The sequence below is a fragment of the Ambystoma mexicanum genome, chromosome 1p, assembly GCF_040938575.1.
Source record: "Ambystoma mexicanum isolate Mex_15411 chromosome 1p, UKY_AmexF1_1, whole genome shotgun sequence".
NCBI classification, from domain to species: Eukaryota; Metazoa; Chordata; class Amphibia; order Caudata; family Ambystomatidae; genus Ambystoma; species Ambystoma mexicanum.
Genome location: NC_090921.1, coordinates 839,966,336 through 839,981,228, shown reverse-complemented (window position 1 = coordinate 839,981,228; position 14,893 = coordinate 839,966,336). Strand labels below are relative to the sequence as shown.

General features: G+C 48.4%; 1 protein-coding gene across 1 annotated transcript in view; it reads right to left on the bottom strand.

Moving 5' to 3' along the window:
• CCT3 (chaperonin containing TCP1 subunit 3) overlaps positions 1-14,893 on the bottom strand; it is a 538,625-nt gene that overhangs the window by 213,054 nt on the left and 310,678 nt on the right. The gene's annotated exons all lie outside the window — the stretch shown is intronic.

The window sequence follows — 14,893 nt, the reverse complement described above, 5'->3', positions numbered from 1 at the left end:
TGGACGCCCCCGTGCCTCGAGTAGAATGTGCTCTTGGCCTAAAGGGCAGTTCTCTCTTAGCAAGAGTATAGCAGAGAGTGATGCATTGGACAATCCATCTAGAAATAGTGGACTTTGAAACTGCATCCCCTTCTCTTCCTGCTGCCACCGAGACGAAGAACTGATTAGTCTTCCTCAGTGATCTGGTTCTTTCCATGTAGAACATGACCGCTCTGCGCACATCTAGTGTGTGCAGAGTCCTTTCTCCCAAGTTGGAAGGATTTTGAAAGAACGCTGGTAGTTCAATAGACTGGTTTACATGGAATTTTGAGATGAATTTTGGAGCACACCTTGGGTGAGTGCGTAGAACCACTTTATCTTTGTGAACTGTAACAAAGGGGTCTAGAACAGAAAGAGCCTGTAGTTCACTTACTCTCCTGATGGAGGTGATAGCTATTAGGAAAGCAGTCTTGAGAGTGAGGTCTTTAAGAGTTGCTTTGTGCATGGGTTCAAAAGGTGATCCCATGAGTTTTGTAAGTACCACGTTAAGGTCCCATCCGGGAGCTGGGTCAGCTATCGGGGGGTGTATTCTTTTTACTCCCTCCATGAAGGCCTTTATAACAGGGATCTTCCACCACGACACCTTGAGTTGGGAAGTGGTGTATGCAGAAAGTGCCGCTAGGTGGACTTTAATGGAATTGAACACTAGACCTGAATCCAACAAGTGGGTCAGGTATAGAACAATATGTGTGGGAGAGCAGTCAATTGGGTTGATGCCTTCCCCTCTGCACCAGATGACAAATCTCCTCCACTTGCTAGAGTAGCAGTGGCGAGTGTTAGGTTTTCTGGCTTCCCTGAGAATGTCCATACATCTCTGCAGGAGCTGTAGGTGTCCAAATTCTACGACCTCAGGAGCCAGGCTGCTAAGTTCATGTTCTGGGGGCATGGATGCAGCGTTCTGCCCGTCTTGTGACAGCATGTTGTACGGGCAGGGGAGTTTCACTGGGGGAGATAGAGACATCTCCATCAAGTGAGCGAACCATGGCTGTCGGGCCCACATTGGGGCCACCAGTATCATGGTTACTTGTTCCTGGTGCATCTTGTGCACCACCTTGTTGAGAAGGGGAGTCGGGGGAAAAGCGTAAACAAATTTCCCTGACCATCGAATCGACAGACCGTTCCCCTTGGATTGGTTTTGGGGGTACCTGGAGGCGTAGCTTTGGCATTGTGAGTTCTCCAGGGTTGCGAACAGGTCTATTTCTGGGAATCCCCATTGCGTGAAGACGTCGAAGACGATGTCTTTGTGCAGTCGCCATTCGTACTCTTCGGGCAGGGAGAAATCTCTGCTGAGTTTGTCTGCCAGCAGATTGAGTTCCCCTGGTACATGTTGTGACAGGAGGAACATATTCTGTTTGAGAGCCCACTTCCATATGTTCTGGGCCAGTTTTGACAGGCCTGGAGAGTGGGTTCCCCCCTGCTTGTTGATGTAATACATGGCTGTGGTGCTGTCTGTAAGGACCATCACTGTCTTGCCTTGTAGGTGTTCCTAGAAGGCTTTTAGCGCCTTGAACACCGCTAGTAGCTCCAGAAGATTGATGTGTTTGGATGCTACGCTCGGAGTCAACTCTCCGTGAGCAGTCTGATGGGATAGGTGAGCCCCCCATCCTGTGAGGGATGCGTCTGTGGTTAGAGTGGCTTCCGCCGCGGGTGTGGCAAAGGGTTTCCCTTTTTCTAGGTTTTCTTTTGTCCACCACCGTAGCGAGAGAACTAAGGCCTGCGAGACCACTACTAGATCGTCCCATAGTCCGCTGGCCTGACACCACTGGCTGTTGAGCCACTCTTGCATGGGGCGCATGCGCAGGCGCGCGTGAGGTACCAAATAAATACACGACGCCATCATGCCTAGCAAGCGCATTGCTTTGCGTACCGTCACCTCTCGACCGGACACATATTGAGGGATCTGAAACAACATGTTTTGAACCCTCTCTTTGGAGGGGAAGACGAGGCCGTCCTTTGATTGAATTAGAGCCCCTAGGAATTGTTTGATTTGGCTGGGGTCTAGGCTGGACTTCTTTTCGTTGATGGAGAAGCCCAACTGGAACAAAAGGTCTACGGTCTTTTGGGTATTGGAGAAGCATGTTTCGTAAGAATCCCCTGTTATGAGCCAGTCGTCGAGGTAAGGGTAAACTGGGATGGACAACCTGCGCAGGTGGGCCGCTGCCACTGCCAGTACCTTCGTGAATACCCTCGGTGCTGATGCTATGCCGAAGGGTAGCACTCTGAACTGGTAGTGTTTGCCCTCTATCATGAACCAGAGGTATTTTCTGTGCGCTGGCAACATTAAAATATGAAAGTATGCATCTTTCATGTCCAATGTTGTCATGTAATCTCCCTGTGATAGCAGTGGGATCACTTCCTGTAGGGTCACCATACGAAACTTTTGGGGTTTGATAAACTTGTTCGCTGGGCGCAGATCTAATACAGGGCGCATGGTTAGATCCTTTTTGGGTACAAGGAAGTACACTGAATAAATACCTTCCGTTACCTGAGATAGAGGCACGACCTCTATGGCTCCCTTTTCCAGCAGTTGCTGTACTTCTTGTAGAAGGATGGCTAGATGTTCCGGTGACATGCGTCGTCCCCTCGGGGGTCTGTATGTTGGGGAACTGTTGAATTCGATGCAGTATCCGTGGGCTACGGTGGAAAGTACCCAGCAGTCTGACGTTATACCCTCCCATGCTGGAAGAAAGGATGTTATCCGGCCCCCGACCGGCGTTGCATGGGAGGGGACGCGAATCTTCGCGTCACTTGGTGTTGTTAGGGGCTTGGGAACCTCTGGGGGTGGACCCTCGCCCTCTTCCTTTGCCCCGACGCTGTCCTCTTTGACTGTACTGGCCACTACTGGTCTGGAAGTTGGTGGCAGGGTACTGTTGCTGCTGGTTTTGTTGTTGGCGTTGGCCACGAAAAAAGCGTTTATTGCCATATCCGCGCCTGGTAGCGGGCTTAGAGATTTGGTCAAGAGTTTTGATTGTATCGAACTCTTTTTTAGCCATCTCCAGAGCCTCATCCACCGCCTTCCCGAAGAGGTTGGAGTCTTCAACAGGTTTATTTATTAAAGACGCCTGTGTCTCCGGTTTGAACCCTGAGTTGCGCAGCCATACGTGTCGTTTAAGGACTATTCCCTGAACTAGGGAACGTCCCGCAGTTTCTGCCGCATCCAGAGAGCTCTTCACAATACTCTGGTTGACCTGGGTTCCTTCGCCAATAGTTGAAAGCAGGCGTGTACGTAATGGTTCCGGCGCTTCTTCTGCGTCTTTGCGCAGTTTAGCCTACTGCGCGTCCGCATAGCTCGCGAGCAAAGAATTGTTGTGGGCAATTCTTGCCGAAAAGGCGGCCGAGGATGTAATTCTTTTAGCAAGGGCATATAACCGCTTGCCCTCCTTGTCAGGTGGTGCCTCACTGGTGGAAAGTGGTACCCCTGCCCTCTTTCTTGCGTTGGTTACTACCAGGGAATCCGGAATGGAATGTCCCCTGATGTACAGCGGGTCTGAGGGTGAAGGAGTGAAAAGTTTTTCAATTCTAGGATTGACCCCTCTGATTAGTGCGGGTGTGGACAGCGAAGGGATGATTCTTCTCCTCACCGAAGCGAGGAGGGGAATTGTCTGACTGACCGGGGGTTTCTCCTCCCAACCCGCCCACCGCCCGTGATTGGTTACTGGGCTTCCGGGTCGGCAGGCGCCCACTGCCTTTCACCAACCAAAGCCCCCCTCTCCTCCTCTCCCAGCACCGTTCTCAGTGGTCCCTCCAGCCTTTATCACCGGTCCCCCCGGGCAGCCCTCTGCCCGGCAGCCCCCAGCGGCTAAAGGCCCCGAGGCCAAGGGCGACTCCAACAGAGGCAACTCCAGGAAATGTCAGCACCCCAGTGACCAGCCGTCAACCAGCGACTACAAGGACCAGTAAGGTAGGAGGGCCAGGGTTGGGAGAGGTACAGCTTTACACCAGATACCTAACCCCGTTGCCCCAAACTGCATTTGATAGAAGGGCCGCCGTGCCCAAAGTGTATTGTCTGTTCTCCAAACTGCATTGATAGGCTTTTTCTCCCACTACACAGGTGTCTCAAACTTAGCATGGCCGCCGTGCCCAAAGTGTATTGTCTGTTCTCCAAACTGCATTGATAGGCTTTTCTCCCACTATACAGGTGTCTCAAATTTAGCTGGGCCGCCGTGCCCAAAGTGTATTGTCTGTTCTCCAAACTGCACAGATAGGCCTCTCCCACACCGTACAGATGTCTCAAACTTAGCAGGGCAGCCGTGCCCAAAGTGTATTTTTCTGTTCTCCAAACTGCATTGATAGGCCACCCCACACTATACAGGTGTCTCAAACCTAGCAGGGCCGCCGTGCCCAAATTGCATTGCCTGTTCTCCAGACTACACGGATAGGCTTTTCTCCCACTATACAGGTGTCTCAAACTTAGCAGTGCCACCGCGCCCAAATTACATTGTCTGTCCCCCAAACTGCATTGATAGGCCCCTCCCCCTCTATACAGTTGCCTCAAATTTAGCTGGGCCGCCGTGCCCAAAGTGCATTGTCTGTTCTCCAAACTGCACTGATAGGCCACTCCCACACTATACAGATGTCTCAAACCTAGCAGGGCCGCCGTGCCCAAATCTGCATTGTCGCTAAGGGAGACGGAGACTAAAGAGAGCCACTGTTAGAACCCAACTACATAACTATACAACCCTTAACTCCACCCTTAAACCCCGACCAAGACAACAACTAAACTAAAACAACTCAGAATCGTACAATGCCGCGCAAACGACCCACCCAGAGGGAAAGAAGAGAAGAAAGAACAAACACCCCGAAACTTCAACTAAGAACCGCAACAACAGAACACACCCCCACAGACAGGTTCAAAGATCGGACCAACACTGAAAGAAGAGACAAATCCCTTTACCTAACTCCATACCTCACTGAGACCTACTCACCAGATCGAAACAACGCGACGCCAAAACCATCTACACTGAACAACCTACCAACATCACGAAGAATGACAAACTCCACCAGATACAACATGCGCACAACTGAAGCGATAACACCATACATCACCAAAGCAAGAAGAACTCCCAACCCACAACCATGTCCCCTGGAAGACGAACCAGGTGAAAACAAAAACCCCAGGCTAAACCTAGAAGTACTACTTGAGAACGCTGACAACCCGAAACCTGCTCCTGAACAAGATCAGAAAACGACCCTAACAAAAAAAGGCAAACCAAGCTACACCTCTAAACTCCACTGCAATCTAATAAATGCAAGATCCATGTCAAAACACTCTACAGAGATCTTCGACCTACTCGACGACAACGGCATCGACATCCTCTTCATCACAGAAACTTGGCTGGACGACAACTACAAAATCACACTCCAAAGCTGCCTCCCAGCAAACTTTAAATGCCTTCAAATAAACAGGAAAAACAGAAAAGGAGGAGGCATCGCAATAGCATTTAAAGAGCAGCTAACAATAAGAACAGACGAACCACTCAACATCCCCAACTGCGAGTCCATGATCATACACCTAACAACTAGCCCAAAAACCAACATAACATTCATCCTGGTGTATAGACCCCCAACTTATGATGCATCCTTCGTCGACAACTTCATAGAAGCCATAACCAACATAGCCATCAACCACGAACACCTAATCATACTGGGGGATTTCAACATCTGGTTCGAAGACAGTCATGCCAACTCCCAAAACTCACTGACTGAACAACTCGCCACCATGAAACTACGACAACTAGTAAAAGGGGCAACTCACTCGGCAGGACACACCTTGGACGCAATATTCGCAGAGGAAAAACTCATCACCATGGCACCGCCGATACAAATACTGTGGAGTGACCATCTCATCATCCCATTCGTAATCACTTTGCCTACTCAAGTCTACATCCAACCTCCCAAACTCACAGCCACCACAAAAAGAAACTGGAAAGACGTCAAAAAAGGCAACCTATTCAAACAACTGGAGTTAACCAAGCCCTCAACAACAGAACTAGACCTAGCTGACCTAGACGGGAAAGCGGAGATACTACACAAATGGATTGCAGACACAATCGACAAGATGGCCCCAGAAAAACCATTCACACCATCAAAAAAAAGAGCAATGGCAAAATGGTTTACCCCACTACTAAGCACCATGAAAAAGGAAAACAAAAAGATGGAAACGAAATGGAGGAAAGATTACAATCCAGACAAAAAAACAATGTTCCAGAAGCACATTCGCGCATACAAGAAGGAAATTCAAAAGGCAAAGAGAAAGCATTATGATGACAGAATCACAAATGCCACCAACACACAAAAAGAAATGTTCCGTATCATTAAAGAAATGAGAAACCCACCAGGCTGTGACAACACCCCAACCCCCTCGGAGAAACTATGCAACAACCTTGCAGACCACTTCAAAAAGAAGATCAATGACATCCGACAAACCATCCAACAGAGACCAACCAGCAGCGACTTACAACCAAACGAACCCAAATCAGAACCGCAGCACAAACTCAATAACTACCCTCAAATATCAGCAGAGGCATTCGCAATGCTAATAAAACACAGCAAGAAAGCAGGCTCACCGATGGATCCCTGCCCCCCGGACATCTACAAATCCATCCTCGGACAAGGAACACCAGCAGAATACTTCAGAAACCTTCTAAATCTATCACTGGCAACAGGGACAGTACCAAGGATCTTCAAATCGGCTTACATCAAACCACTTCTGAAAAACACAAGCGGGGACGTAGATGACCTCTCCAACTACAGACCAATCTCCAACATCCCCTACCCAGCCAAACTCCTCGAAACCTACGTATACAAACTAACCCAAGAATACGTTGAAGAACACCACCTGCTAGACCAAGCTCAAGTCGGCTTCAGACCCACAAGAGGTACAGAAACAGCACTACTATCCATCTGGGATGACCTAAAAACAAACGCAGACTCCAACACAACATCTGCCCTTATCCTGCTCGATCTCTCAGCAGCCTTCGACACAGTTAGCCATGACACCCTAACCAAAAGACTAGAAGACATAGGCATAACAGACACAGCGCTACGCTGGAATAAATCATTCCTAGCAGACAGAACTGAAACCGTCTGGATCAAACCCTTCAAATCCACCCCACGAGTCAACGACTGTGGAGTACCACAAGGATCCTCACTATCTCCATTGTACTTCAACATCTACCAAACCCCTGTAATCAGAATCTTCAAGAAACGCAACATCAAATGCTACAACTATGCAGACGACACTCAAATCATCTACAAGATCGAAGACACCCAAGCCGATCATTCGAACCTAACCGACTGTCTAAAAGAAGTCTTCAACTGGATGAATGCCAACAACCTGAAAATCAACCCAGGAAAAACAGAAATCATGATCATATCCAAAGACCAAGAGAAGGAAACCGCCATCCCGTGGCCAACGGAAATGGGATCTATACCATCACCATCTAAGGTAGTAAAAAATCTGGGAGTCCTGATGGACAACACCCTAACCTTAGAACCGCAAATAAACGCAACAGTCAAGAAATGCTTCTTCCTCCACACGGCAAGAAAAATACTACCTTTCCTCTCCTTCACACACAAAACACTCACCATCGTCGGCCTCATCATGTCAAGTATCGACTATGCAAACAGCCTCTACCTCGGTATACCGGAATACCTACTGAAGAAGCTACAACGGATCCAAAACACTGCAGCCAGACTACTCCTCAAACTATCCAGAAGAGACCACATCACCCCGGCCCTAAAAACACTACACTGGCTCCCAGTAAAACAGCGTATCATCTTCAAAACAATGTGCATAACGCACAGGGCAATCAGCGGACAAGGAGCTGAATTCCTACAAAAAAAAATAACAATCTACAAGCCAACGAGACCACTCAGGTCAACCAACGAAATCCGACTGGAACAAAAACCTTACATCAAGAAGAAACTCGGAGGCACCGCTTTCTACCACCTAGCCGCGAAAACCTGGAACAACATCCCAAAATTAATAAGGAACACCAAAGACCACCTTAAATTCAGAAAATTACTAAAAACCTACCTCTTCAACACCGGAGAATAAAACCAAAACAACAATAAGACAAACGAATCATCAAAAAAGGACAGTGACAAACCGCTAGAACCGACAGAAGTACCCGGGGCACCAACAGGGCTGACGCTGGACACAGGGGTCCACCCGCGAGACACAGAGAAACGGATACAACTACTCCAGCCAACCCTTACCATCCCCCACCGCCCTTACAGCCACAACTAGGTCCCACGAGGCTGTGGAACAGACAATATACCACCAATCACCACACAACCGGGTGTATGGACACTAGCAGCGGCGCTAGTCATGTGGAGGGGGGGAGGAGCATGCAAGGTTATTAAGGGAGCGGGCGGAGGGGGCAGCTAGATCCTCAAACGGCCTCGAATGGAAAATCGGGCACATACCTCCTGAGGCTCAGGGTGTACAAGCATCCCGTCGGGTAAGATTACACGGTTCAGTCCAGGATAGAGATGACTAACGAATACCATTAACAATTTCCTTCTCTGCATACACCTCTCAAACTCCAAACCAAACACAACCACAAACCTCTAGCGCAGCAAACCGCACGAACTTCACTACACTGCAACAACAAAACAAAAAAAAAACAGACTCGCACATCAGCACACGACGACTACCGGCCGCATACACCCCAGGCCCAGCCGACGGAACCACCGGGCTGAGGCTGCCAACAGCACATCACTGCAATCTTGCACTTTTCCAGCCTCCACCCACTAACCCACCATCCCCCCCCTCTTTCAGAGCCGCCAGAGCGCCAGGGGACCACTCCGGTGGTGATAGTGCGCGGTACAAATGACCTTTAACATTAACATTAACATTAATTACCCTTTCTACAAAGTCTAATTCAGGAGAGAGCTCCCCAGTGTCTAGTTCGAAGTGTGCTGCTGCTCTGCGCAACAGGGCATTAAATGTGGGTTGATCGTCAATGGGAGACGTGTTTCTAACCGGTGAAATGTCAGGAGGATTTAGATTCAGGACATCAGTGTCGGAATATATTGATGGTGATTGCCAGGGGTGAGAAGGTCCTTCTTCTGGATTTTCTCCGAAGCCTTCTCCTACAGAGTCTGGGCTGTCCTCCAGACCTTCCTCCTGGTTCCGTCCGTCTTCCTCGTCCATAAAATCATCCTCTTCCTCAAAATAAAGTTCTTCCCCAGTGAGGTCATACACACTGTGGAAGTCTGAGGCTGTGTCCTGGTGGGGATTGACTAATCTTGGAATTTTGGCCCTGGGGTCCTCCTGAGGCCCTTCTCTTATTCTCTTTGGAGTGGGAGGGTTTTGGGCATTCATAAACCTCTCCATCCTTTCCATGCAGAGATGGAGCCTTTCCATGGTTTCATGGGGTACCCCTGAGCGGTCTAGCGGGGGAAAATTGGTGTCTTGTAGCTGAACACGGCTCGACCTCTCCCATAACGTCGAGGAAAGTGTCCGGTCGCCTTCCGAAAAGCCTTCAGGTGTGTCTTTCGACCTTTGCGTAGCGCTTGACGTGTCTTTCGGCGTACGCTTTTGGGCGTCGGCTACCACGATCCTCGCCAAGCTCTCAGCGACTCGTTTGTCAGCGGGGAGCTGTGGTTTCGACGTTATGGGTGTCGAACGCTCTACGGCGGCATGCGCTTTCTGCTGATGCGCTCCGGCCAATGATTTGGGGGCGGCGCCCTTATTTGCCGAAAGCCCAGTCGCTGGTCGCGGCTGCGAGAGGGGCTTCGAACCCGAACGGTCCGAAGAGGCCGCCGGTGAAACCTGCGTCTCCTTGGGCGCTGATGCTCTCTTTGCCTTCGGCAAAGAAGAGCCATGGGTTGTGTGCTTATGTGTGGTCTTGTGTGCGTCAGTGTCGCCGGGTGTTCATCCCCATAAGCAGGGCGTGAGCCGAGCCCGTCGGGTCCGGGGACAGACGACGAAGCGCGTGTGCGCTCTCTAGGGGGGTTTACGACTTCCGTAGCGGAGGTCGTGGTATCACGTTCCTCGTCACTGTCGGAGGTAGCGACGGTGGGTGGAGCGTCGGCCTTCGACATAGCGCAGGCCGCCCACCTTTTGACCCTACGGTCTTTTAGAGTCTTCGGCTTAAGAAGCCGACAAGCCGTGCAACCCTCCTCCTTGTGATCGAGGGGCAAGCAGCGGTTACACCGTGAATGCTTGTCCTTCCAAGTAAACTTGCCCTTGCAAAGCGGGCAAAACCTAAAGGGTGTCCTCTCCATAGCTGAGGCAATAAAACGTGATAACCACCCCAAGGGAAAGGAAGGGGAAAAGGAAAGGCATTCTCAGAAAAGAATTAGAGATGTCCCACGACCCCCACTCTCCCTACTGTATTTGGCCTGCGAGGCCAGGCCACGTGTTCGGCAATGCCGAAGGATCTCCTCCGCTCGTCCCCTCCGTCGAAGATCTTGCTCGGCGGAGAAGCTTCACAACAGCGTTGAGGGGAGGATCGATATGTTCTATATTAATATAGGAAAACGACCAAAGGTTGAGGAGATGAAATCTGCAATGTCTCTCGAGGAGCTCCGCGTAAAGGCGACCAGTATCTGGGCGGAAAAAAACAATCTGAGGGACCTCGACGCGTGAGGGATTGTGGGTACAACACACGTCACTATAGGGATAGTGTTACAGACATGCCTTGTCGACGTCCCCTTTTCGACTACGAAAAACAAAATGCAATACTCTGCAGTGACCACTGGATGTCGGACCTATGCACAGCATGTGATTCTAAGCGGATTAACAAACATCAGAAAAGTCTATTTCAATACTTGCGATTGTAGACCTCTGTGTAACATCATTACAGCTCACATTCCCCTCTTGAGGTAAGCCTGGCTGCTCAGCAACGCTACCAAAACTGTTGATTACTGACTTATACCAAAGGTTGGTATTGCTTACACCTGTAGTCCTAGTTGTGTGTAGTGGTGCCAAAGGATACTACAAACAAACTTTGCCCAACGGCCCCATACATCTTAGTGATGTAATTCTAAAGTTAGTGTGGTAATTCTGGGGACCCGTCGTGCTGGATACCAATACATTCCTTTTCATGGGTTTGTTATGTATTTTAGCCGTAGTCCAGTGATAGTATATAGGTATCTTTATTTAGTGTTTTGAGAGAATATTACATGTTAGTAGTCATTTTTCCTAATGTTACATGGCCATAAATAAGTATTTTTATAACCAATTCCCATCACCTTAGACCCCCAGCAAGTTTGCTGGATTGAGGACTTGATTTTTTTTTTTTTTATCTGGAAAGAGGGTGAACCTTTTTTCCCCCACTCTCGTGTTTTGAGGTGTTTTTTACTCTTATGTTCTTTGATTATGGAGCTAGGATAACTCCATAGGCATCTATTCATGTGTGTTACACAGCACCCTCAGTGCAGAGACAAAGTGATGTCTTTAGACTTCCCAAAGGTTTAAATACCTTTTCTGGGATAAACTACTGTTTCCCAGAGAATGTAAGGTTACATTGAGTTTACTAGTCTTTTTTAATTCCTAGACCCAGCACACACTAGGTTACCTAGTAACCCGTGTCTAGAAACTCTTGTAGCAGTCAAGTGCTACCCTTTTTTATCAAAATGGCTGGTGGCAGTGGTTTTAGAACGAACTACCATGATTTTTCCCGGCTGCGAACACCGGTAGCTATAAATCGCAGGAGCCATGTTTTTCAAGATGGTGCCTTAAGCCCCTTTGTTTAAACATGTCCGGTCTTCTTTTTTCGCCGTTTCTTTTTGAAAGGTCCTTCTAGTGTTTGTCTCTGCGCGACAAACCAGGTTGGGTACCTTTGTTTCCATGCCTTTGGCAGGCTTCAGGACAGAAGACCGCCGCTGGCATCAGTGTCTGGGGTGGACAGGAAGAGAGGGAGATGACCGAAACTCCCTGTGCCTAGTCTCTTAAGAGCCCCAAATGCACTCTGGTGTGATTGGCCGACTGTCCGGCAAGGACAGCCACCCTGCTGGGTGAGTGGCAGCTAGGCTGGAATAAAAGGGAGGAAACTGTTTAAAAGGGGAGTCTCTTGGACGGCAATGTAGAGTCGACCACTGGAACGAAAGAACCGAAGACGAGCTGGAAGAGGACGCTGCTGCAACTCCTGGGACCGTTGGTTTGCCCGCTGAAACCCTGCTGCAGGTCTGAAATGACAAGTTCACCTCAACAGAGAAGCCTCTTCAAGGAAGACTTCTTCCTTTGAGTTGGTGGGACCAATCAACTCATAAGCCACCTGGATACCATTCTTGAAGCTGGCTAGGATTAACCAAGGGGAAGGACACCAGCTTGTGTGCTTGATGAACAGCTACCCGAACTGAAGTGACTCCATTTTGTCAGTGTTCTCCTACGATACCGTGCAGAGCAGGAGTCCCCCATTGTCCTCCCTCTTGTCCCCAAAACCGAGGATCAGGAACAGTGAGATCTGCAGGAACTGGCAGGAAACCACGTCTTCAGCTGCATCTTTTGCTTCATATTCAGGTACTGTGCCAACCCAAATGAGTGCACGCCACTCTCGCGGTGAAAAGTTCCCAGAACTTTCCCAATTTACAGGCATAATCAGCTTGTGACCCAACATAAGATTCTTTTTCGTACACTTCTGAGAACTTTGGCAAAGACTTTACCATTTACTTCGAGAACTGCCCTTTCCTATCTCAGACGCTAGTCCATTGACTTTGGCCTATGCCTATTGAACTGAAACGAGTCCTCTAGTGAACTATAAAAATTTGCACTGCCTAAGAAAATATTTGTCATCTATTTCGGCTAACTTGTGCCTTTCTGGTCCCATTGAAAGTAACTGAAATGCCATTTTGCTCTTATTTCAAGGGAGCCTAAATTGTTCAGAAGTGTATTGGTTCAGTACTGAAGTGTGTCCGAGTATAATATTAAGTTAGCTCCTTCTAGTGAATGTTTTCTAAATGATTGTGTAATAAATTAATACGTGTTTTACCAAGAAACCTTGAGTGTAAGTGTCTACTTGAACCACTGCGATTGTAAAACCTCTGTTCCATCTTGTACTGCTCACATTCCCTCTTGAGGTAAGCCTGGCTGCTCCGCTCGCTACCACAAACTGTGTAGTACAGACTTACACCAAAGGTTGGTTTTTGCTTATACCTCTGGGCCCAATTGTATGAGGTGCTCCCAGAGGGTACTGCATGCAATTCTGCCTAACAAGTGTGTTCCCTGACCTTTCACTGTGTGCTCATTGGGGGACCTGTTTCAAGTGCACCACATCTTGAGAAGTAGCCTAGACCGATCGCAAATACCTTGAACTGGTTTGAAAACAGCTCCCAGAGTTGTCCCCTTCACTATACTAGGTTAGTCTTCTATACATCTGTCCAACAGGCCAGAGTATAGCAAATCATTCCTAACACTTCCCAACCTCAATGGAGGGCCATACCAGCTCCCTCCACCACCACCTCCACTATGGAGCGTAACCATTGCCACTCTCGATGGATACTCCAAATGAACACCAATTCTTTTCAACCTCTAAGCTCATAAGCGCTATACTCCTAGAACCTAAGCCACTCACAAAGGGCAACCGCATAAAATTCCCAACAGGCAAACTGTATGCTACACCTCTAAACTTATTTTTTTGAAAGTCCTGACCAACGCATCCTAGCGCCACGGGTACACAAGGCTCGCCCTCTCAACACAAACCCCTCCATGCTCACAACACAGAACACCTAGAAATAGATCCCCACACATAGCTTTGCTTGCAATTGGTCTGCAGGCATCAACACAACAGCAAGGCTTTTGTGATTTTTACTCCTCTCCTCACTACCCTATTTACCAAACCCCATTTTTCAGTACAGCCAGAGCAACTGGACATCATTCAGATGGGAGCAGTGCGGTACAAATCCTATTGTCATAACATAACTCAAAACATTTGCTTTGCAATGTGACCTTCTTTACAATGGTTAATTGGAGTTCTGTAGTCGTGCTCAATAAATACACCTTATACCGTTATACAGCTATCGATCTGTATCCTACATATATACTACAACTACTCTACTACAGCTCTTATCCCTTCCCCTCTAGCTACTGTTAAAAATGGTTTCGAATGTTGCCCATGAAATGTTACTAATTATTCAAATTCCTGCACGGATGAAAGCAGTAGATGGCATTGCCAGTTTTATTTTGATCACCACTAGGCCAGCATTTGAAGCTATAGGTTGTGACCAGGACAGGTGAGGGCGTTTAAGAGATTCTTGGATCACTGCATTTTCTTGGTTTGGGTGGGTGTGGTGCAAATTTGTCCACTCCTCATGACCCGAAAACATTCGAGAACTAGATCCACAAAGGAGGTACGGGAAAGGAAAGAACAGGACACAAAATTAACATTCAGTACTTGCAATCAAAAGTGGAAAAATAGACGGCTTTGTATTTTTAAACTTGGTACATAGCTGCAAATACTGGCTGCACCAACTTAGTCCTGAAAGTGAGGGAAAGTAAAGACATCCATAGAATTTTAGCCTATCCTAAAACATATCTTGATTTTATGAAGATGGAAATGTTAAAAGGATATTTGTACCGCACACTATCACCACCGGAGTGGTCCCCAGGCAGCTCTGAACAGGGGGCGGGGGGAGTGGGAATAAACTGGAAAAGAGCAAGAGAGCAGTGATGTGCTGATGGCAGCCTCAGCCCGGTGGGTCAGTCAGCTGAGCTTGGGGCGTTTTACAGTTGGCAGTAGTCGTGTGCTGTTGTGCAAGGTTGTGGGGTTTGTTTTGTTGTTGCAGTGTAGTGAAGTTAGTGTGGATTGCTGCGTTTTAGGCTTGTGGTTGTGTTTGGTTAGAGTTTGAGAAGTGTATGCAGAGGGATGAAACTGTTAGTGGATTGGTTAGTTGGCATTGCTGT